The sequence below is a fragment of the Thermobia domestica genome, chromosome 14, assembly GCF_964235325.1.
Source record: "Thermobia domestica chromosome 14, izTheDome1.hap1.1, whole genome shotgun sequence".
Classification (NCBI taxonomy): domain Eukaryota; kingdom Metazoa; phylum Arthropoda; class Insecta; order Zygentoma; family Lepismatidae; genus Thermobia; species Thermobia domestica.
In genome coordinates, this window is record NC_137467.1 from 48,356,320 (window position 1) to 48,380,988 (window position 24,669).

Genomic DNA, 24,669 nt, shown 5'->3' on the forward strand with positions numbered 1-24,669 from the left:
TAACTAACTCATCTACGGCCATCACAAAATCGTCGTACTTAGCAGGTTTCTTCAGTGTCGCTCGGTCTCGCAACACTATGCTCTGACCATTAAGTTTCTCTTCCGTACTCGACTTGGGAAACACTAGCGTTTTCATTTCTTCTTTCATTTTTATTGATTTTTGCTTGACTATAGGTTTTGAGACCTCTTCCGGTTCTCTACTCTGAACGTCCCTTGTTCGTAGTTGCACTTCTTCTCTAGAAGTTTCTTGAAGTATACTCCCTTTGAAAATGACGTCTCTGGAGATAATAACTATTCTTTCTTATTTAATCCAGACTCGATATGCTTCATCTATATTGTAACAAATGAGATATCTTTTCTTGGCTTTCTTGTCCATCTTTCTTCTTTTTTGTACCGGAATGTGCACGTGACACTTGCAACCGATCTGCTTCATATGCTTAATCCTTGGTCTCTTCTGCTTCCAAAGTTCATATGGACTGGCACCTTTTTGTGAAGGTTTTCCGGCCCTGTTAAGAATGCAGATCGCTGTTGAGGTCATTTTTGCCGGCGTCTTTTGCGAAAATTACACTTCTTGTTAGAGTAAAGAAATGTTCTTGCCATTTCAACAATGGTTCTATTCTCACGCTCACTGCCACCATTTTGTTCCGGTGACTAAGACACTGTGAACCATTGATGGATGTCATACTCCTTGAATATATCGCTAAGTAACTCTCTAATGGTGTGTCCTTCTGCGTTGGCACTGGCTAACACCTGTTTCAAGGCATCTTTCACTTTTGATGTAGAAAAACAACAAACCTGTACATTGAATAATCGTCTCTATATAATATAGCTAAGTATTTGTACTTCTGGAACGAATCACTAAAGGGACCATAGACATCCACTGATAATAAGTGTCCCACTGAATGCTTTCTACTACTAAACGGTAGTCTCTGGGCTCTCCCGAAAAGCAAGAGTCACAGAGAACATTTTCGTCTTTCACAGAAATATTCATCTCTTACTTCATTAAACCTTGGACATGTTGCTTGTCCTTATGTCCCCATCTACTATCGCACAATTGTAAAACAGCTTTATCAAACAACAGAACACTCACTTCTTCACAATTTTTTGAGGGTACTGGTTTTAACTGTGCTTTGAACAATGCCCCTTGTACTTTTCTTTTGCCATGATTGGTAGCAACTCTGTCCATTTCTAACAAACACTCTGTAGTAGAGGGCATAAATTTATTGTCTCTATTCCTATCCTGTGCGGCCAAAACTAAGAACAGATTTTTCGTAATATTCGGAACGTACCACACGCCCTAAGGATTAAGTCCACTTTCTTGCCCTTCTCTTTTTAAAACACTTTGACGTCACCTTTCCCTAATGCAAGCAGCTTCTCTTTTTCCGCTGCTGAAATAGTACTCGGGTTCGGAAAGTTCTGATAATTAAGAAAAAATTTCTATGTGTGTTTGTGTGTGTGTGTGTGTGTTACATACTTCGTTGCACCATAGTCAATCCACCAAACGAAAGGTCAATTTTCTTCTATAGAACACTCTTCGTTCGCAGAATAGACAATTCTTTAATTGGTTTCACTGGACTTCTGATTCTTCTTCTTCTCATTCGCAGGCAATTTCCCATCTGCAATCCACTTTTTGCATGATCGAACTCAATGCCCTCTATGTCTTCAGTAATTACAAATATCGTCGTTTTTCACCTTCTTCTGTAATTGCTTCGGCTGATTCACAACTAATGCTTCTTGCTCTGAAGGCGCACCCTTGCACTTGCCTACTGGTGACCGCTGAACAAAGTTCCTATCGAATATACACAGTTGTGTAGTTAATTCCTCAAGAGTATGTGGTACTTCTTTAGTCACTAACAACCAACTTGATTTGAATGTTTCAAAAGTACTGGGTAGGATATGTAACACTTTACAGATCAACAAAAGACCCAGTAATTGAGTATGCCTTTTGTCCTTCAATTCACAACTCCTTTCTCAATCCTTTCTCAAATTGCCATTGATAACTTCTAGTGACCCTTCATGGTATTCTAATAAGTCCCTAATTTTTCTTTTCCATATGGGCCACTCTTTCTCACACGATAAAGGATTTATATTCTTTAACAAATCCATGTTTCTTTAACTCACTATTTTATTTATAGCACATGATTAATGTATATTTCATATGCATAATTGCACTTCTTCACAGTAAGTAACGCTGATATTGTAAACAAACTACTACCAATCTTTCTAGAAATTTCCCGTTCGAAGAGCAAAGCACGAAGTACACTGCTTAACCATTCTCAAAATTTTCAGTGTGCGTCCTTTCTCCAAAGAATTGTGCTTCTTTGCTTTGTTACCACTACTTAATGATTAGTAAGTATACACTGAAATCTTGTTAAAAGAGTCTCGTCAACTTTTATCTTTTATCTAACACATATTGAGATATGAAGGAAACACTAAACAATAGTGTAATGTCAATTATGGTTTCTCTGGTGAACTGGTGTATTAAAATGAATATTACTTCTTGAAAGTGTATCCATTACTTTCGAGTGGTCATTGATTTATGCTACATAACTGAGGAAATAACTATGTGCGAACTGCTATTCCCATTTCCGCTATAATTAATGTGTGGAAAGTTGTAGAAATTGAAAATGGAATATTATACATGAATTAAGAGAAAGAAGGCATATCGTAGAAAGTTTTTAAACATTTGTAATTATTAGGACTTGTTTTGAAGTGGTTTTGTGTAAGAAAACTCTATATAGTATTACTTGTTTTTTAATTGAAACTACAATAAATCTTCGTTTTCCATGTAATGTATATTTTTTGTTTGTTTTTATGACTGGAACTGTTTCGTGCTCTTAATAACTAAGTTACATTTGTAAAGTTTCGAAATTCCGAATAGCTTGTAAGAAATAGTGAAAAGCAGCCACATTTATCCTACAGAATCTCAAGCAATAAAAAAATTTGAAACAAATTTCATAAAATTTATGTCACCCAATATAGGTATTAGGAACCAGCTATGATAAGATACTGTTACAGTACACATGTCAATATATTGGATTTCGATATATGGAAATGTTTTTTTTATATATATAAAAATACGAACATCAGCCTTTTTACATCCCGATTCGTTACCTTTCATTCTATTACAAAAGGAAAAAAGGCTGCAAATGTGTTTGATTAATTTCAGTCAGAAACCTATATTTCAAATGAAACTTTCCAACGAGACGGTGATAAAAATGGAACACCGGATTGAAGTTTCAAACATAGTCACACTTTCAGAATATTTTGGAGTGCAATAGTGTTTCGAAACTTTCATTGAAATCAGACATAATATTAACATTTCAACAAAAGTAAAACGAAAACACGACGACATACTTAGAAACAAACCATAGTTCGAACATGAATGCATTAAACTAGCAGAGAAGACGAAAATAGTAAAATTGGAATGGCCAGAAATTACGAATGAAATAGCTACATACTATTATGTAGGCATCAGGGGGAAAACTTCAAAAAGTTATAGAATTACCAAACGATATTTTTGAAAGATAAGTTAAGGAAACTAAACAAAATAGTAAAAAACAAGCATGAATAAGGGCATCGTTAAATTAAGGAAAGACTTCCAATATCGCCCTTGTATATTACCGAAAGCCGATGGAGGAGTTTTTACTGATACAGATAACATCTTAAATAGATGATAATATTTCTTTGGGGCTTTGGGTATCACACATCAAAAGCTAATGTTTCTGGAGAAAGGAGAATGTATTCCATAGAACCGTTATTGCGAGTAGCTCCAAGAATATAAATAAAAGTCCCTAACACAAATTGAAGAAACACCAATTTCCTATTGTCGACAAAACTCGGGCGTAATCAAATTTCTTTGAAGGCTGAAACTTGTGGAAATAGATACGAAAACTCGCTCTACTTAACTGGCACAAGTGGAAATTATCACATGAGTATATAGTATTAATCATTATTCCAATTCACAAGAAAAAGAACAAAAGTAAATCTAACACTTTTGAGGCACTCCTCTTCTTTCAACATCTAATAAAAAGCATTCTAAACATTATATTAGCTAGAATGATCACATATGAAGATGAAATTATTAATTACCATTGGGGATTTCGAAACAAATAATTAACTAGGGACCAGATATTTGCTATTTGACTATTACTGAGTAAATAAGTAGGGATACATTGCTCCGGTACAACAATTATTTATTGATTTTAGAAAGGCTTGCGACACGGTTACGAGAGAAACATGATAAAATATTTCTACAGAATTGGTAAGGGCAAAATAAACTAGTTAGATCTATTAAGATGTGTTTAAATGATTCACAAAGTACATCCCCGGAAGGAAAATATTTGTTCACGAGTTTTCTCGTCAAGACTGACCTGATACAAAGACATGCGTTATTGTAATTATTATTCAACTTTGTTGAAGAGTACGCTACTAGGAAAATCAAAGGTACCAATCAGGGCCTAGAGATGAATGGCATTCCCATTTTTGGCGTATACTGATAATGTAAATTTAACATGAGTTGAAAGAAAAATAAAAATGAATACACCGTTTATATTAAACGCTAGCAGGGATATGGGTTTGAATGTACATCCAAACAATACTAAATACGTAAAATACGTGTTATAATTCAATTCAAAACTTTAGTAGTCGAAAAGTCTCTAGAGGAATTTGAAGATTAAGATATAAACGTGCCATGACTGCTGCTCTGTATGGTAGAGAAACATGGTCGCTCACTTCCAGGAAGGAACGTAGCCTGAAAGTATTTTATAACAAGATCCTGAGACAAATATTAGGTCGTAAAAGTAACGGGAATGAAGAATGGCGCATACTACTGTTTCTAAACATTATTAAGGTCATCAAATCTAGGAGGCCAATGAATGCATTCCATGTAGAAAAACGAAAAACAGTAGGAACGCATTCAAAATTTTAACTAGAAGTCCCAATGCAAAACGCTCGTTAGAAGACCTGGGTGTAGATGGGGAGGACGAATGTGTCAGAAATAGTAATACAAAGTCGAAACTGGATCCAAGTGACTAAGGATAGAAGTTCGAGGAGAGCTTTTGTGAATGCGGCAATAAGCCTCCTTATTTTATATACAATCAACTTACTTAATTAATTAGATATATGAGCACTCCATAATGATAATGAGCACTCGCCTCAACCTTTCCCACAAGTCGTCCGATTTGTATATATCATTCCATTGTAGGTGCTAACGTTACCCATCCTATTCACTCTATCCTATGTTTCAGGAGTTGAGCATTGGATTTTTGGAAGAAGTGAATATTATGTCATATCTACTAAGTTTTGGAGTCACATTTTACATATTACAAAAACTTCAAATTATTTATGCTAATCTTTAGTACTAATTAATGATACAGTATGTTTCCATCTTGTTAACTTTATACACAAAATGACTCATACCTTTGAATTATTTATTGGTTGGCTTACAACGATATAACTACTTGGTATATTAGAATCTGATGCTTCATCGATAATCTGTAATGCTGTATCACTGCGAAAAAAAGTAACATGTTAGTAGTTATCAAACAAACACTAAACAGCAAACAATGAAGGATTAACACTACTAAATTTACCAATTCCTCTCAGTGTGGTATTTCAAATTGAGACCATCCCGTTCCTAGTCTATTATAAATATCCAGTAACTGAGAGTGATAATTTTAGTTAGTTTCTTTAATCGATATGTAAAATCTAGCTTCTTTATAGTTTGCAAGTATTTAGTGAAACATTCAATGTGAGATATTTCATGCACCTCTTCTGAGCATGAGAATTTTCTGACAAGATATAGAAGAGTATAAGCTTTGCCAATGTTCTTCCCTTGTACACTGTGCTACTAATACGTTCTTTTCCATAACACCGTAATTTATCCTTTACAAGAGCATACGCTTTTCTTATGCATTTTTACAGCCAAAAATGAAATTGGTAATTACAATTTTTATATCTCGTGCCATTTTGTGACAAAATAAAAAAAAAACATGCCATTTTGTACTGTGAAATCCCGTATTGTAATGTGATGAAATGTGATTAATGTTTACTTTGGGTATTAGAACTTAGTATACGTATCCCGCAGTGAGGCTATTAGAGACGTGGTCCTACAGTTTAAGATTAAATCCAAGCAGCTTAAATATTCTTCTACTGAGAACAAACCAGACACTCCGTGTATCGAAGGCGCGCTTGACACCAACTGGACCAGTGGGAGGGTAGAATGTGCTTGAGATAAAAATGTATTATTGCTTACTATATACGCTCATTTGCTCAGTGGTGTTTCGTTATAAGTGCTCGGGTTTACCACATTGCGTCTTATCCTGGTTTTCCCTCTTGTGTTTCTTCGTTTCCAAAGAGTGTTAAATAAACATTTAGCTACGTGAACTGGAGTGCAAAGTCCCGTGCGTGTAAAAATAAACATATCATATTTTGTTAGGTATGTGTGAACTTACGTTTAAAACTAAGAAGATGCAGCCTTACAGCATTAGAGAGAAAGGCTTATGAACTATACTTTGGCAGTAGGGTTGAGGCCAGGATGTCTTGAGGCCCACTCATATGTCGCCCTACGTGTTCCAGAAAATTTAGTAGCTGGCTACAAGAAAAACAGAGTTCTATGAAACTTGGTGTTCCTATGACTTGGCTCGAACAAATAGGGTATGTATTTGACTGTTTCTTTTGCTTGGCAGATGTAGAGAGCGTTTTCTCTAAATGTAAAAATCAGATACAGTACTCTAATTTAAAGCCAGCTATTTGACCACTTCCCCAAGTGAAGATCTTCTAGTACCTAAAGCTCAGGAACATTACAATATTGATAAAGAAGAAATACCTCAACCGTTACAACCGGAATAGAAGATTTAGGATTTCAGCCTTCTAAATCCCAGTCAAAGCCACCTCATTTGATCACACAAGAAGGGATTAAGGATCTTGTACCATACTTATATTTTCCTAAAAGGAAAGGCGTAGTTGTTCGGCTCCAGGCTTCAGGGTTTTAATTTCTTAGTTAAAACTTTGTTAAAAAGTTTGTTTAGAAAGAAAGACAAAGTCATTTTCTGTACTATTTTGTTGAAACTGGAGGCGTTGTTTATTTCAGAGTTTTATATTTCTTATTTTAGTCTTTGGGATAGTAAAATTATCCCACCGAGTGGCACTCTTTATTGACAGCTCGAAACAAAGTCTAAAGAAAGTTTTTCTTCAAATTAGAAATATTCATCCATCTGTTTCTGTAGAATATGCTGCTCATAAAGCGGAGACGTATGAGGTTGAGTGCGATATTGGACCTCCTTGAATATAAAACATTATATTGGCATGAATGTGAGAACTTAAAAGTCTTTGGTATTCGCACATGATTGCAACAGGAATACACCAAGTATTGTTTCTTATGATTGACATAGCCGTGACAAAACAATTGGTCTTAAAAGCAAGATTTCACTCCTGGTTCCTAGAATATATCTTGAAAACCAATTATGAACACTTAAAATGTATTTTTGCAATCATTACGTATCGATCTTGGGTTAATGAAGATTTCTGTTAAAGTAGTAGATAGACAAGATATTGCGTACACGCACCTTAAGAAATTCCTAATTTAACAGAGGCAGAAACTAAAGAAGGAATATTTTTTGGTCAACGCATTAAAAGAGTCATACTGAATGGGGACTTTGAAAATAAAGTATCTTAAGGATGAAAATAAAGATTTTAGAGATGAAAATTATGAAGCTATTGTTAGTGGCATGCTGCTCAGCTTTTAACTCCTGGGATGAAGAATGCTACTAAACTCGCTCCTTTTGCATTCACATCTTGACGTTTTGTCCCACAACCTCGGCACAAAAAGTGACGAACACGTAGAACGCTTTCATCAGGTCATTGCCACGTTTGAAAATCATTACATTGGAAAATGGATTGAAAGTATGCTTGCTGAGTATTGTTGGACAAACATCAGACTCCAGAGGCGTAAGACACCAAGGAAACTCTTTTAATTGGTAAGCCAACAAAATTAATATCAGTAAAAGACACCTTCGTAGCCTACATTAGAAAGTACATATATATAAATATATGTATTTCTTAGAATGTGTTGTTGTCTGCCTAACAGAAACGTGGCAATCTGGAATATTTTGGTTTGCACCAATGAATTCAGCACCTGTCATTTAGTTAAAATCGCATAATTTCAGTTGAAGGACAGTAAAAAAATAAAAGTTGTTGCACAGTTCGAGAATATATTATTAACTTCCTTTAACAAACGGAAATTATTCGATTGCAGTTCGACCGAGGGAAAGCCGAATTAATTGACCGTAGAATTTCAGCTATTATTTGAAATATTCTTCTTAATTATATATATATATATATATATATATATATATATATATATATATATATATATATATATATATATACCGGGTGATTAAATAAGAACGTACCAGGCCTATACCGCAGCTAATACTGTCCGTAGACCCTTCGAACGAAAAATTGCATTGCCAAATTTTATGTGCAGAATGCAATACAATTAGTAGCGAGACAAGTGGCGTATCATGAATACCTCCAACGGGGGCAACTTCAACATTTGCAACGAAAAGTGCTATAACTGTTGGAATCGTTCGAAATGACAACACTAGAAGCACGAAGCAACCATTTGGACTGCTTCGAGAAATATAATTTCGTATCACTTCTGTAATGTTTTCGCTAATGCCCTGAAATTTGTTGACTTTTAATATGTTTGTGTACACTTGTTAACAGTATTAATATAAAGATTATGTTCCCTTTTACAGGGTCGCTACTGTCCGTTATACCTAGAAGCACGAAACAGCAGTTTGACTGCCTTATAGACAGTATGGAAAATTAGTGTTTCTACTTATGATTTACAGATGAAAGCATTAAATACTTAAATACTTCTTGTTTCTACACAAAAGAAAAATTAAAACCTTTATTGATTGTAATTTGAGACAAAAAATAAGATAACTTATTTGCTATATTGCGATATCTAGTTCCAACAATAACTTCATAGTTTTATTTTCTTATGAGCTATCTTTCAGTGTTTTATGGTCGACAAAAATATTAGTTCAGGTACATAGGTCAATATTTGCATGTTATGTGTACATGTAGTTGGTTCAGATAAACTGTATACATGTGACATTTTACGATGAGATCTCAAGAAATACCAATAGTTTTACATGATCTCTCAGAAGATGAATCTAAAGAAAATAATGACAGTTTGAAGGGTTCGAGTGAAGACGATGAAAACGAGTGATTCTGAACCTGAATAGAACATTGTATATGCAAGTGATGAAGAAGGGGAAGAAAGTGTTGAAAAATACATGAAATTATGAGTGCGCATGAATGTGGACAAGATTGGATTTGGGACAACGTAACGTTGACCGTACATCTAAGCAGAATATTATTCGCGAAGCTCCAGAAATGAAGAAAAAAAGAAAAATAGCCAAGCGGCTAGTGTCTGAGGAAGAACGTAGTAATATTTTTCCTTTACTATTTGATGAATCAATGATGAGGCATTTCCTAAAGTGCACCGTTGTTGGACTACATAGCAAACTGTGGTTAAGAACATGAACTTTTAACTCTTTCAGAACTACAATCTTATTTATTAGGCCAATTACGGTATTGTGGGAAAGATCAACAGGGCCACCAAATTTATAGGGAAACAATAAGTTGGGATAGGTTCTGTGAAATAAAACTGTACTTGATACCTGAAATTTTACGAAAATGCAAAAGATGTGTTAAGATTTCAAACGGACACATCTGCACGCGCGACGGAACTGTAGGATGCACCTACTGAGAACTGTATAAAATTTTACAAACCATATGACAAGGTGACATTGACGAACAACTCTATCCTACGAAAGTCAGGTGTTGACTTTTGCAATATATGCCAAATAAACCCGATATATTTGGCATCAAATTCTGGTTACTTGTCGATGTACAATCAAAGTATATCCCCAATGTCATTCCATATCTGGGCAAGGATTTGGAAGGCCGTGCTCAGACATAGTTAGGCGAATTTCTAGTGCTTAGTTTGATATATTCTGTTGCTTGAAAAGTAATAAATGTCGCTAATGTAATGACTTCTTCAAAACAAGGAAAGTAGCTGAATCTCTTACATCTAAAATACTACTTTGGTTGGGGCAATAAAGCAAAATAGAAGAGAGCTTCCTAAAGGTTTTGTATTCCAAAAAGACAATGTTCTGTACACTCTGATGTTTATCGCGATCATAGTGGTAATATATTAGCTGTTTAGAAATGTAAGTGGAACAAAAGTGTTTGTGTTGAATTCCTTGCGTAAGTCAGTTTCAGTTTCCGGGATACCAAAGAAAACACAACTCAAAACTAAAGCCTATTACTGTCAGACGAAGTATTTTTGTAGATATCGTGGATTAGTAATGAAGAAACATATAGTGAAGTGTGCGTATAGACGATGGAATATGTATGTACATTTCAACATGGTTGATTTATCATGTTTGATTTCATGGATAATTTACAGAGAAGTACCTGGAAAGAAGATCAGTAGACTACAGTATCTCTAACCTTTAACTGAAGAGATGAAGTCAATGTCACTGATTACTGACAGTGAATCTGAAGATGAGGAAGATCCTTCCGCACGTACAAGCGAAAACAATGGTAAGTACGATTGTGTAGAAAAAAAAGAAGAATAAAACAACTGACACATGCTTCAAATGTCGATATTATGATTGTGGAAAGTGTACTGCAGAGATTCAAGAGAGAGTTATCTGCGTTAGGTATAGGTGACTTTTTATGATCTTCTCCTACAGAGACATTTTCGAGAGACATCATAGTGAATATTATTTTACAATCAACATGTAAAATTGAAGAGCTGACAGTAATCTCCGGTCATATTCATTATTATAGAAATGCTGATATTAAACTTGCTTTTCCATATTGACGTGCTCAATGTTTATAAATTAAAGTAATAAAATAAATAATAGGCTTTCTAGGCTTATTTGTAGATGTGTCTCATTGAGCAAGTTAATAAAACAGTTATCCGGTGTCACCATTCTTTCCTAATTTAGTCAGAAATGGAAAGCAATCAATTTGACTGCTTCCTGCTTCTAGGGGTTCAATATTTACGTGCTTCTAGTGTTGAAAGTAAGGCAACTTATAGAGGACAAACATTGTCAAATCCATTCCCATTTAGCCACTAAAGGCGTTGTTGCAGATTTGTATCTCACTACCCGTAGCAGGACTTTATCTCAGCTAATAATGCACATAGAATCGTCAAACTTCAATTGAACTACCAAATCGTATGTAGAATGCAATACAAATGGTAGCGATTCCAGGGGCGTATCGTGAATATCTCCAACGGAGGTCATCTGCAAAATTTGACATGAAAACAGCGGTTGGTGTTCCTCCATTGAAATACGCGCACAATTGAGAAACGTCGAGAGGAAACACCTTGGCATATTTCTTCCTCGTTGGCAGCAAGACGGGCGCATTACCAAGTAAAAGACAGATGGCGCATAGATGTTTCCTCTCGACGTTTCTCCCATTGTGCACTTGTTTCAATGGAGACAAAACCAACCCCTGTTTTCACGCCAAATTTTGCAGACGATCCCCGTTGGAGTTATTCACGATACGCCACTGGTGTTGTTGCTATTTTTATTGCATACTATACATACAATTTGGTAGTTCAATTGTTTGTTTGATTGATCTATGTGCATTATTAGCTGAGATAAAGGCCTGCTACACATAGTGAGATAGAAGTCTGCAACAACGCCTCTAGCGGCTAAATGGGAAAGGATATAATCTCTAAAAGTTTGACCTATAAAAGGTGCCTTACATTTAATTTCCTTTTGATCGATTCCAAATGTTGTGCTACTTTCCATTGTAAATGTCGAATTTGCCCGCCGTGGGATGTATTCACGATACTCCACTGGTGTTGCTACTATATTTATTGCATTCTACACATACGTTTTGGTAATTAATTTTTTTGTTTGAAGGCTCTAGGTGCAATATTGGCTGCGATATAGGCCTGGTACGCTATTATTGAATCACCCGGTATATATATATATATATATTTACACCAGCTAATGCTTATGGCAACAAACACTATTCGAAGCTTTCTTGCACCCACTGGAAAACGTGAAGTATATTAATATTTATTTGCATATATTGTGATTGTAGACTGTTCATATAATGCCCACCGACTTCGATTTTACAAAATTTGAGAAATAAATTTCACTTTTTATTCAGTGGTCAATTTGAAGGCATTTTGTTATACTACCATTAAGAAACCCATATACATCATATTACGAATCAATCATTATGGAACGATCCCATGTGTGACACGCAGCAGTGGTACCAATCTTCGAAAATTTCATTTACAACTTTTTTCGTTTTTCTTTTTTAACTGATTTTGTGAGTAATGGTGCATTCGGAATAAAGGTACAACAAGATATTCTCTCTCTCTCTCTCTCTCTCTCTCTCTCCCTCTGTGTGTGTGTGTGTGTGTGTGTGTGTGTGTTTGTATTTTTTGTTTCTAGTTTCCGGCGTAAGCATGTGGATACTACCAGGTATACTTTCGTGTGTACATATGATAGTGTGTCTGTGTGTGTGTGGCGCGGTTATATGAAGTATTATTTGAAATCGCGTAGTGGAACTTATCGATATTAGTACCTACATAGAAACGGCTGTTACTGCACACGATAACTTTGGACGAATGCGAATTTTTAAATTCTGCTTTCTGTAATAAATAAGTAGAGGGATTTCTCTCGAGGGAGCTCCCCTAAATGGTAGCACCTACCATGTCAAATTGAATCAAAATTGCCGCAAACGTTTGTACATTGTTGGTACAGAAATGTGCAGGCCAAATTTTCGTTCATACACTATTAGGGGCGCCGCCAGAATGAAAACAAATTGTGGGCTGTCTAACTGGTAGCCCCCCAACAACATGTCTTATTCAATCACAAATTATCGCAATCGTTTGTACTTCGTTTATACAGAAATATGCAGGCGAAATTTTCGTTTGTACACAATTAGGGGCGTCGCCAGAACAGAAAAAAATGGGGGCTGTCTAAGTGGTACCCCCGCACCATATCCAATTGAATCACAAATTGTGGCAATTGTTTGTACTTCGTTTGTACAGAAATGTGCAGGCAAAATGTATGTTCGAACGCAATTAGGGGCGCCGCCAGAACGAAAACAAATTGGGGGCTGTCGAAGTAGTAGCCCCCCACCAACATGTTCTATTCAATCACAAGTTGTCGCAATCGTTTGTACTTCGTTTGTACAAAAATGTGCAGGAGAAATTTTCGTTTGTACACAATTACGGGCGCCGCCAGAACATAAAAATGGGGGCCGTCTAAGTGGTAACCACTCCGCCATGTCAAATTCAATCACAAGTGTCCGCATTCGTTTGTGCATCGTTTCTACAGAAATGTGCAGGCGAAATGTTTGTTTGAAAGAACGTAGGGGTGCCGCTAGAAAGAAAACAAAGTGGTGGCTGTCTAAGTAGTAGCCCCCCAATGTCCAATTCAATCAGAAATTATCGCAATCGTTTGTACATTGTCTGTACAGAAATGTGCAGGCCAAATTTTCGTTTCTACATTATTAGAGGCACCGACAGAACGAAAACAAAATTGGGGGCTGTCTAACTGGTAGCCCCCGCCAACATGTCATATTCAATCACAAATTATCGCAATCGTTTGTACTTTCCTTGTACACTAATGTGCAGGCGAAATTTTGGTTTGTACACAATTAGGAGCGCCGCCAGCACAGAAAAAATGGGGGCTGTCTACGTGGTACCCACCACCATGTCCAGTTGAATCACAAATTGTCGCAATTGTTTGTACTTTGTTTGTACAGAAATGTGCAGGCGAAATGTTTATTTGTACACAATTAGGGGCGCCGCCAGAAGGAAAACAATGTGGGGGCTGTCTAAGTGGTAGCCCGCCACCATGTCCAATTTAAGCACAAATTTTTGCAATCGTTTCTACATCGTTTGTACACAAATGCGCAGGCAAAATTATCGTTGCCCACAACTAGGGGCGCTGTCAGAAGGAAAACAAATTGGGGGCTGTCTTAATGATAGCCTCTACCATGTCCAATTCAATCAGAAATTATTTCAATCGTTTGTACACCGTTTGTAAATAAATTTGCAGGCAAAATTTCGTTTGAACACTATTACGGGCGCCGCCAGAACGAAAACAAATTGGGGGTTGTCTAAGTGGTAGCCCCCCAACTGTCCAATTGAAGCACAAATTTTCGCAATCGTTTCTACATCGTTTGTACAAAAATGTGCAGGCGAAATGTTTGTTTGAACAAAATTAGGATGGACACCAGAAGGAAAACAAAGTGGGGTCTGTCTAAGTGGTACCCCCACCATGTCCAATTGAACCACAAATTGTCGCAATCATTTGTACTTCGTTTGTACAGAAACGTGCAGGAGAAATGGATGTTCGCACATGATTACGGGCACTGCCAGAACAAAAACAATTTGGTGGCTCTCTAAGTGGTAGCCCCCCACCAACATGTCCTATTCAATCACAAATTGTAGTAATCGTTTGTGCTTTGTTTGTACAAAAATGTGCAGGCAAACTTTTCGTTTGTACATAATTAAGGGCGCCTCCAGAACGAAAACAATGTGGGGACTGTCTAACTGGTAGCCCCCCACCAACATGTCCTATTCAAACACAAATTATCGCAATCGTTTGTACTTCGTTTGTACAGAAATGTGCAGGCAAAATTTTCGTTTGTACACAGTTAGAGGCGCCGCCAGAACAGGAAAAATTGGGGCTAAGTGGTAGCCTTCGCACCATGTGCAATTCAAGCACAAACTTTCGCAATTTTTTTTACTTCCTTTGTAGAGAAATGTGCAGTCGAAATGTTTATTTGTACACAATTAGGGGCGCCGCCAGAACGAAGGAAAAGGGGGGCTCTCTAAGTGGTAGCCCCCGACCATGTACAATTCAATCACAAATTGTTGCAATCCTTTGTACGTCGTTTGTACGGAAATGTGCTGGGGAAATTTTCATTTGTACACAATGAATCGCGACTCCAAAATGAAAACAAAGTGGTGGCTGTCTAAGTCTTAGCTTCCCATCAACATGTCCAATTCAATCACAAACTGTCGCAATCGTTTGTAGTTCGTTTGTACAGAAATATGCAGGCAAAGTTTAGTTTGTACACATTTAGGGGCGAAACCAGAACGAAAACAAAGTAGTGGCTCTCTAAGTGGTAGCTCCCAACCATGACCAATTCAATCACAAAGTGTAGCATTCGTTTGTACGTCGTTTGGGCAGAAGTTTGCAGGGGAAATGTTTGTTTGTACACAATTACGGGTGTCGCCAGAACGAGAACAAAGTGGGAGCTGTCTAAGTGGTAGCTCCGCACCAACATGTCCAATTATACCACAAATTGTCGTAATCGTTTGTTCTTCGTTTGTACGGGAATGTGCAGGACAAATGTTTGTTTGTACACAATTAAAGGTGCTGCCAGAACGAAAACAAAGTGGGGGCTGTCTAAGTGGTAGCCCCCGACCATGTCAAATTCAATCACAAATAGTCGCATTCGTCTGTACGTCGTTTGTACAGAAATGTGCAGGCGAAATGTTTGTTTGTACACAAATAGGGACGCGACCAGAACGAAAACAAAGTGGGCTGTCTAAGTGGTAGCCCCCGACCATGTCCAATTCAATCACAAATTGTCGCAATCGTTTGTACGTCGTTTGTACAGAAATGTGCAGGCAAAATTTTCGTTTGTACACAAGTAGGGGCGCCGCCAGAACGAAAACAATCTGGGGGCTCTCTAAGTGGTAGCTTCCCACCAACATATCCAATTGAATCACAAATTGTCGCAATCGTTTGTACTTCGTTTGTACATAAATGTGCAGGCGAAATGGTTGTTTTTGCACAATTAAAGGCGCCGGCAAAACAAAAACAAAGTGGGGGCTGTCTAAGGGGTAGCCCCCGACCATGTCCAATTTAATCACAAATTGTCGCATTTGTTTGTACGTCGTTTGTACAGAAATCTGCAGGCGAAATTTTCTTTTGTACACCATTAGAGGCGACGCCAGAAAGAAATTAATGTGGGGTCTGTCTAAATGGTACCCCGTTCATCATGTCCAATTCAATCACACATTGTATTAATCGTTTCTACATCGTTTGTACAGAAATATGCAGGCGTATTTTTTTTTGTACCCAATTAATGGCGCCGCCAGAACGAGAACAAAGTGAGGCTGTCTAAATGGTAGCCCCCACCATATCCAATTCAATCACAAATTATATCAATCGCTTGTACATCATTTGCAGAGAAACGTGCAGGCGATATTTTTGTTTGTACTCTATTAGTTCGCCGCCAGAACGAAAACAATGTTGGGGACTGTATAAATGGTAGAAACAAAAAAAAATGTCACATTTATGGAGTATTTTTCTAACAGGTCTTTGTTCACACTGTTGTGTGGTTTGGTATGTTCACACTATCGTGTGATTCACAATATTGATCTTATTCTAACGATGATGGATTTTTTTTTTGTTTTTTTTATGTTTATATTTATACTTACAATCATTATTGCTGAGTTAGTTTATCACTCCTTGGCTCTTATTATTAAACTTATTCATTATTTCTTACGTGATTTGAATCCTTATGAGAAAAAAAATGTTTTTTTCTTTCTATCTTTTGCAGAAACCGTTATTCTCATCTCGTACAGGAAATTGATAAGTGGAAGATATAGCAAATTCACAAAGTAGACTGTTAAAGGGAAAATTATAACACAGTATTTTGTTTTATTTGATCATTTTCATTAAACTCATTTTGCAGAAACTATAGAATGCATGGTGAAGTATTTTGGTGCATTCAGCATTCTGATTTACGAGTAGAGTTGCTAACTGGCCGGTATTTGCTGTGATTTTGATTAAGGCCGGTGACCGGTACAACCTTCTTATTAGCCCCTTCTCACCGGTATTTTGGAATCTGCAGTTCAGAATATAACATTGAACATCGAAATTTTTCAACACTGCCTTTACAAACTCAAATTTCCGTTGTATTATAAATTATCGATATTTTTTGAATGTATGGCAGTTTTTTATTTATTTAACATAACAAATTTGATAACACTTATATTTTATTGTAAAAGAATTTTATACATTTATTGAGAGTAGAAAATGACTTTTTAAAGCAATTTCCTTTGTTTGAAGTGTACGTTTATAGAGTAAATTTCATTTTATGTATCAACTATTGTTACATAAAGATTAATATCTAGTATTATTCATCTGTTTCGATAATTTTAAACAAGTGGCAATTGCTGGTAAATACAATAACGATCAATACAGTCTTCAGTTTCTCATTTGTACAGAGAATTTTGAGGGTGTGCCGCTAATTTTTGTTTTCCTGAGTTGGCAACCTATTTACGAGTTTTTTTTTTAACTCTGCTATGTAGTGGCTCCGTACTGACACTCCGCATGCAAATAAGTATGTAACGCTACCATACGCCCCGGTTTCTTAAAATTTGTCCCGGTGTGCAGAAATTTTTCTTCTATGTCCTGTTTTTTTCTTTATTATTATTATTAATTACATATCAATATTTCTGAAAACATAATAAAATCGACTTATTCCTTTTGCTTTCAATTCTGACAATACTATAGGAACAATTTCATTCTAATCTTTATTATTATTCCAATCGCTGCTTCCCCGGATATAACATGCAATGTTTAAATCCTCCTAAGTAGCACTCTTATCACTAAAAGTAAGAATGTATACCCCGAGGTAGAAACACATTCTTGTGACGTTGCAGACCAGCCCCGAAAACACATTTTTTCTGCTTCAGAAAAACAATTATGCAAATTGCTTTCTTTTAGTTTGCATTTTAGGTTAACAAAAATAAATCAGTCTATTAAAATTTGGAAACAACTTCATAAATCTGGATTTTTTCTTTATAGACATGTAGAGCATGTAAAGGTGGTATGCGTAACAATATTGAAAATATAATTTTTGCCTAAATATTGTATGTTCACTGATTGCGTTTATATTGTATAACAGCTTCTAGCTTCTATAGTAATTTTTAGCACTGCTGATTAAGTATGGACTATATTAATACATTATTTTAAGTTGTATAAGTAGTGCGATACTGTAGTAAAATTCGAAAGATAAAATTAATACAAAATGCAATATTTACTACTAATTTGTAAGATGTCTCGTTTTTTCCGTTTTCAAAAAGTATGGTAGCCTTAAAGTATGCTAAACCATACAAAATAAATTGTACTGTAAATTGTACCAGTCTGATAGTGCTCTCAAACGGGTCGGGTTACGGGTCGAGTCGGGTCGGGTCGGGTTGTCGGGTCGGGTCAGTCGGGTTAGCTCGTGTCGGGTCACTCGGGTCGGGTAGTCACATTATTCACTTATTTTCTATACGGAATACTATAAGGAGCTTTGTTGAAAATTCAATTCGATGTTGATGAATGAATAATAATTGTGACTAATTGAAGGTGAAATAGTAATAAAATTTTAATTTAACCCTATATTAACTAATTGGCATTGTAATCATTCTAATATTACTACTGACCTTTTTCCTTTCTGCGTTTCTATGTCAAGTTAAATGTCACATTAAGTGAAATTGAAAGGAAATATCTAGTTAACGTCCCACGTTATGCACCAACGCTAAGATAGACAGTGACGATGAGAAATAATTGAAGTGGTTGAATGAAGAAAGTGGGAGGAAATGGGAGAACACCGAGAAAACCCATGCACATGGTGTTTGTCCACCAGAAAACTTACTTGGTACTAGCTGGAATCAATACCCATGGACCTTCGGGTCAAACATCTGCCTTTGGGCAGGGCACATTATTATTATTATTATTATTATTATTATTATTATTATTATTATTATTATTATTATTATTATTATTATTATTATTATTATAACTTTAAGACTGCCCAAGAAAGTTCCGCCGCCTTTTCACCAACACCTTCGAACATTGGTATGTAACCTAAGACGTACCTGGAATATCAAAAATCGTCTCCATCAGCCTCGACGACCTTCTGCCGACATTCTGGAAGGCTATGGATTCCATCGCAGTCGAACTTGGTGGGACGTGAAGTGAAGAAGTTATCAAGTGCATATTGAACCTCTACTAGCGATTTGAATTGGCGTTCTCTAAGGTGATTGTCCAAGGAATGGAACAGGTGATAATCGGACGGTACAGTGTCCATGGAGTATGGCGAATCAAATAGTTTTTTCCATCCAAGGCGTAGAATGATGTACTGGGTCATTTTAGCCACGTGGGGCTTAGCGTTGCCTTGTAACAGAAGGACCCCTTTGCGATTCAGAACTGCTAGATCCAGACAGTACACAGTGACAGTACACAGTTGCATTGATGATCTGACCAGCTGGTAGCAGTTCCCGATGGACGATGCCTCGAGCAGTCCACAAAGTGCACAGGAGAACCTTATTCTGGTGTAGTGCTGGCTTGGGCTGTTTTTGAACCGGTTCATAGGATGCTAACCAACAATGACTGCGCCGTGGAGCTTCGTACAGGACCCACTTCCCATCACATGTCAACACCCTGTCCAGAAATTGCTCTTTCCTCAGACGAGACACAAAAGAAACACAGGTGTCTGCTCGCGTTGCTTTCTGGCTCCAAGTCAAATCATGTAGGACCCATCAACCCAACTTGCAGTGCTTCCCAAGTTGATGGTGGTGGTGCCGAATGGTTTCTCCACTCACACTGAAATGTAGTACCAGTTCCTCACATGTCTGTCTTCGCCTCAATTCGCTACCTGAAGATCTTTATTTTGAACATATGTTTGTCTTCCGGCACGTGGTGCGTCTTCGAGTGTTTCGTCACCGTCCTTAAACTGTCATACCTCTCCACTCTCCGCGTAGGCACGACACCCTCACCAAAGACCTGTCATATCTTCCGCCCCGCGGAGCAGCAATTTGAACTCGTACAGCAAACAAGCCCTTATGGCGTCTGTGAAGGCCCCATGTTCACTCCGTCCTTACGCACGTTCACGGTGCATCTGAACAGCCACAACCAAGTAGTATGTTGGATATATTTACTAGTGTTGCTCACGAGACCAGGTTTGGGGAATTCTCGTCTCGAAAATGTCTCGTGAAAGTAGTCTCGTCTCGAAAAGTGCATATGTTTCTATTGAAAGAGCTCTGTCTCATCTCGTACCCCTTCATGAAAATTTTGTCTCGTCTCGTCTCGTCCAACAACTGACCTGCACCTTATATCCATTCGCATTCAACTCACGGTGTGAGGGCCAATTGAACACAGACCTCCACAAAGAGACAGAACTTTCTTGGTCATCTTTAGATTATTATTATTATCATTATTATTATTATTATTATTATTATTATTATTATTATTATTATTATTATTATTATTATTATTATTATTATTATTATTATTATTATTATTATTATTATTGCTGCGGTAGTGATTTGGCTTTCTCAGCAATAAAATACTTGCTAATTGTATATAACGTTGCAAATATCTTCTAGTTAAATTAATCAAGAAAAAATAAAAGGTAATTCCCTACAAAATAATATATCTGTGCAATTAGTTCCTTATGATTCTATCATACAGCAACGCTGTTTTTAAATAGAAAAATCGGAATCTTAACGTGATCAAATTTTTGTTTGTTACACAGCAAAAAATATTAAAAGAAGTTCTATATACATTCCCTACTAGAAAATAATGCTGTCTTCAGAACTTTTATTCTTTTAGTCTTCAGAACTTGTCTTCAGAACTCAGTCAAATTTTATTTTGATTTTCGAAGTTGATTGCCTAAATTTTAACCTTGGAAATTTGGATGTGGAGTAAAATAAAGAAGATTAGCAGGGTAGAGAGGAAAACGAATTAGGAAATGCTGAAAAATTGCAAGAGACGAGAGCAGTATTAGACGATATAAGGAAGCGAAGAAATGGACGGATCACAAGTTTCGATCTTGCTAAGGGATTGTATTCTGAGAGATGTAGCAAAGGGGTGATATCAGGAGAGCGAGAGTGTGTAAGAAGGTTGCAATTGATAGATTGTAATAAGGAGAGTGGTACTTTATGTTGCGTTGCGAGGCAGATATTAGCGGGAAATCGCAAAAATGGAAGCTTCTTACGTAGTTCACGGAAACTGGCCCGTCATTAATTTCAGAACACTGAGGAGGAAGAGGATTATAGTTATACTACAAATAAAAAAAGCCGAAACAATGATTTATGCATAAGAATTGGTCAGCATTTTTTTTTCTGGTGGCAGTTTTGTAAGGTTCTAGCTCTCTCAAACTGGTTAGATTGTAAGGTCAGGTTACTCGGGCCGGTTGTCGGGTTAGGTCACCTCGGGTTGGTTCACTCGGTTCACTTTGGGTCGGGCCAATCGGGTCAGCTCTGGTCGGGTTGTCGGGTCGGGTCAGTCAATTCGGGTCACAGGTGGGGTCGGGTCGGTCTTCAACACATATAATTTCCACGAAAATTACAATAGACCACGGTTTGTACCTCATTGGACTTCCAATAAAACATTTTCAATGATGTGTACACCATGTCACAATTTTTGTATGAGGGGATTTCTAGAGGAATTTTGTGTAAATTTGATGGAGTGTAGGTTCCTGTGTGTGTGATACCTAACAAGATACAAGATGTCGAGGAAGTGTGTAAATAAACCGGACAATTTCTGTTATGTATGTGGGGAGCTGATATTTAAATCACAACGTCGATGTTTTACTCCGCTTGTGAGGAAGTGTTATCAGTTATATTTTGGTTGCTGTGTAGGAGACCAGGATAAGAACTGGGTTCCTCACTACATTTGTTGTACTTGCGTGAAACGTCTGACTGGGTGGGCAAATGGTGGACGAAACATGAACTTCGCAGTACCGATGATCTGGAGGGAACTAAACGATCATTCTTCAGACTGCTACTTTTGTATGACACAGATAAAAGAAATAAGCAGTAAATTTAACCACACAGTACAGTACCCTAATTTGCCATCAGCAATTAGGCCAGTTCCACACAGTGCAGAATTACCTGTACCAGTACCTCCTCCTCATCTTACGGTAAATGAGGATTACGTACTTGAGGCAACTATTGAAGTTCCAAATGAGGATGATGATCCTAGTTATGTAGGAAGCACATCTACATCGGATCCCCATCTGATAACTCCGGGTGAACTAAACGACCTCCTACGGGATTTAAAACTCTCCAAGACACAGACAGAACTTCTTGATTCTAGACTTAAGGCTGGAATCTGCTCCATCGTGACACTAAAGTGTGTATTTTTCGAATCCTTCATACAGAGTTTCAAAACTATTATTGTCAAGAAAATGATTTAGTGTATTGTAATAATGTCTGTGCTGTGATGGATACACTTGGACATGCACATATAAGTACAGAGTGGAGATTGCTTATTGACTCTTCGAAAACTAGTTTTAAGGCTGTCCTTTTGCACAATGGCAACAAATTTCCTTCAGTGCCTTTGGCTTATGCAACTAATATGAAGGAAACCTAGGAAAACATCGAAATAGTGTTAGAAAAAATTCAGTATGAGAAATACAAGTGGACCGTTTGCTGTGATTTACAAGTCATTTCTTTGTTAATGGGTTTTCAGCTTGGTTATACAAAATATTGTTGTTTCCTCTCCGAATGGGACAGCAGGAACAAAGCGGAACATTACGTCAAGAAGGAATAGCCAACGCATGTATTAACTCCTGGACAGAAGAATGCTGTTTATTCCTCACTGGTGAGCCCTGATTAGATAATTCTACCTCCTCTTCACATAAAGTTGGGGCTCTTCAAAAACTTTGTTAGAGCAATGGACAAAAGTAATGTAGGATCTTGTTACCTCAAGGAAAAAAATCCTCGGGTTAGTAAACGCTAGGGATTTTTGTAGACCCGCAAATAAGATGTTTGATTCGTGACCAAAAATTCGAGGATCTCTTAACTCTGGTTGAGAAAGCAGCTTGGTGTCCATTTAAATGTTTAACAGAGATCTTTTTAGGAAACAAGAAAGCCCCAAATTACCCTGAAATTGTGAGTGAATTCCGGCAATCATTCAATGAAATGGGTTGCAACATGTCCCTTAAAGTTCACTTTCTAGACTCCCACTTGCATTTCTTTCCTGAAAACCTTGGTGCTGTTAGTGATGAGTATGGGGAACATTTTCATCAGGACAATTCCTCCATGGAGAAGAGATACCAGTGACAGTGAAGTTCAAAAATGCTAGCTGATTACTGTTGGATACTTAAAAGAGATGTTCCAGAAACCAAACACAGAAGAAAGTCGACAACTAAAACATATTAGTTGAGGTAAGTAAGTGTCCATTTATTAAGAAGATACCACTCACTTCTATTGTATTATTTATTAACTAGATATAAAATGGTGACACGGTGTATACATCATTGAAAATATGTTTTATTTCAAATCTAATAAGATATAAACCGTGCTTATATTGTAATTTTCGTGGAAGTTATATGTGATTTTATCTGCACTAATGAATATTGTAAAATGAACAGTACACATAGCATATTTTTATATAAATATGTTTATTTCTCTAGATAGAATAATGCTATTCTTATGAAACTTGGAGGGCTTACTAAGTATAAATCAAGCCAACATACAATATAATTTGTGCATTTATATATCTAAAGTACCCAAGCTACAACTATGAAAATATTTTTTTAAAAAAGGAAAAAAGAAAAAGAAAAGAAATTTGAGAGGAAATTTTCCGAAAACACCTGTGTTACGGGAAAACTGAGGGTGATGAAGAAAATCTGATTACAGATTCGAATTCTACGTGAAAAGTTCTGTTAGAATCAGGTATTTTCTTCCGTCTGCCAGAGGAAAAGAATTTTTTTTGACTAGTGTAATACAACTAGTGTTTTTTGATTTTCAAACTCAGCAACCGTTATTCAAACCGGTTAACGTTGATCGCAGATATTAAAAATACTCACATCCGTATATTATTTAATAGAAACGAAAAGTTTACCTGCACAAACGATGTATAAACGATCGCGACAATTTGTGGTTCAATCAAACATGGTGGGGCTAGCACTTAGACAACTCACCTTTTTTTCGTTCTGTTCACGCACATGATAGCGTAGAAAAAAATACTTTCGCCTTCGCATTACTGCTCAAACGATGTACAAACAATGAGATAATTTTCTTTTGAATCGGACGTCGGAAGGTGCTACCAATTATGCAGCCTATACTTTGTTATCATTTTGGCGGGGCCACATTTATGTGCAAACGAAAATTTTAGCTGCACATTTATGTACAAAGGCGTACAAACAAGTGCGAGACTTTGTGTTTCAATTGAACATTGTGGAAGGGCTACCATTTAGACAGCCCCCAATTTGTTTTCGTTCTGGCGGTACACCTAATTGTGTACAAACGAAAATTTCGCCTCCATATTTCTGTACAAACGATGTACAAACGATTGCGACAATTTGCGATTGAATTGAACATGGTGATTGGGCTATCACTTAGAAAGCCCCCACATTTTTTCCGCCCTGGCGGCGCCCCTAATTATGTACAAACGAAACTTTTGCATGTACATTTCTGTACAAACGATGTAGAAACGATTGCGACAATTTGTGATTGAATTGGACATGGTGAGCGGGGGCTATCACTTAAGCAGCCCCCCACTTAGTTTTCGTTCTGGCAGCGCCCTTACTTATGTACAAACAAAAATTTAGCCTGCACATTTCTGCACAAACGATATAGAAACG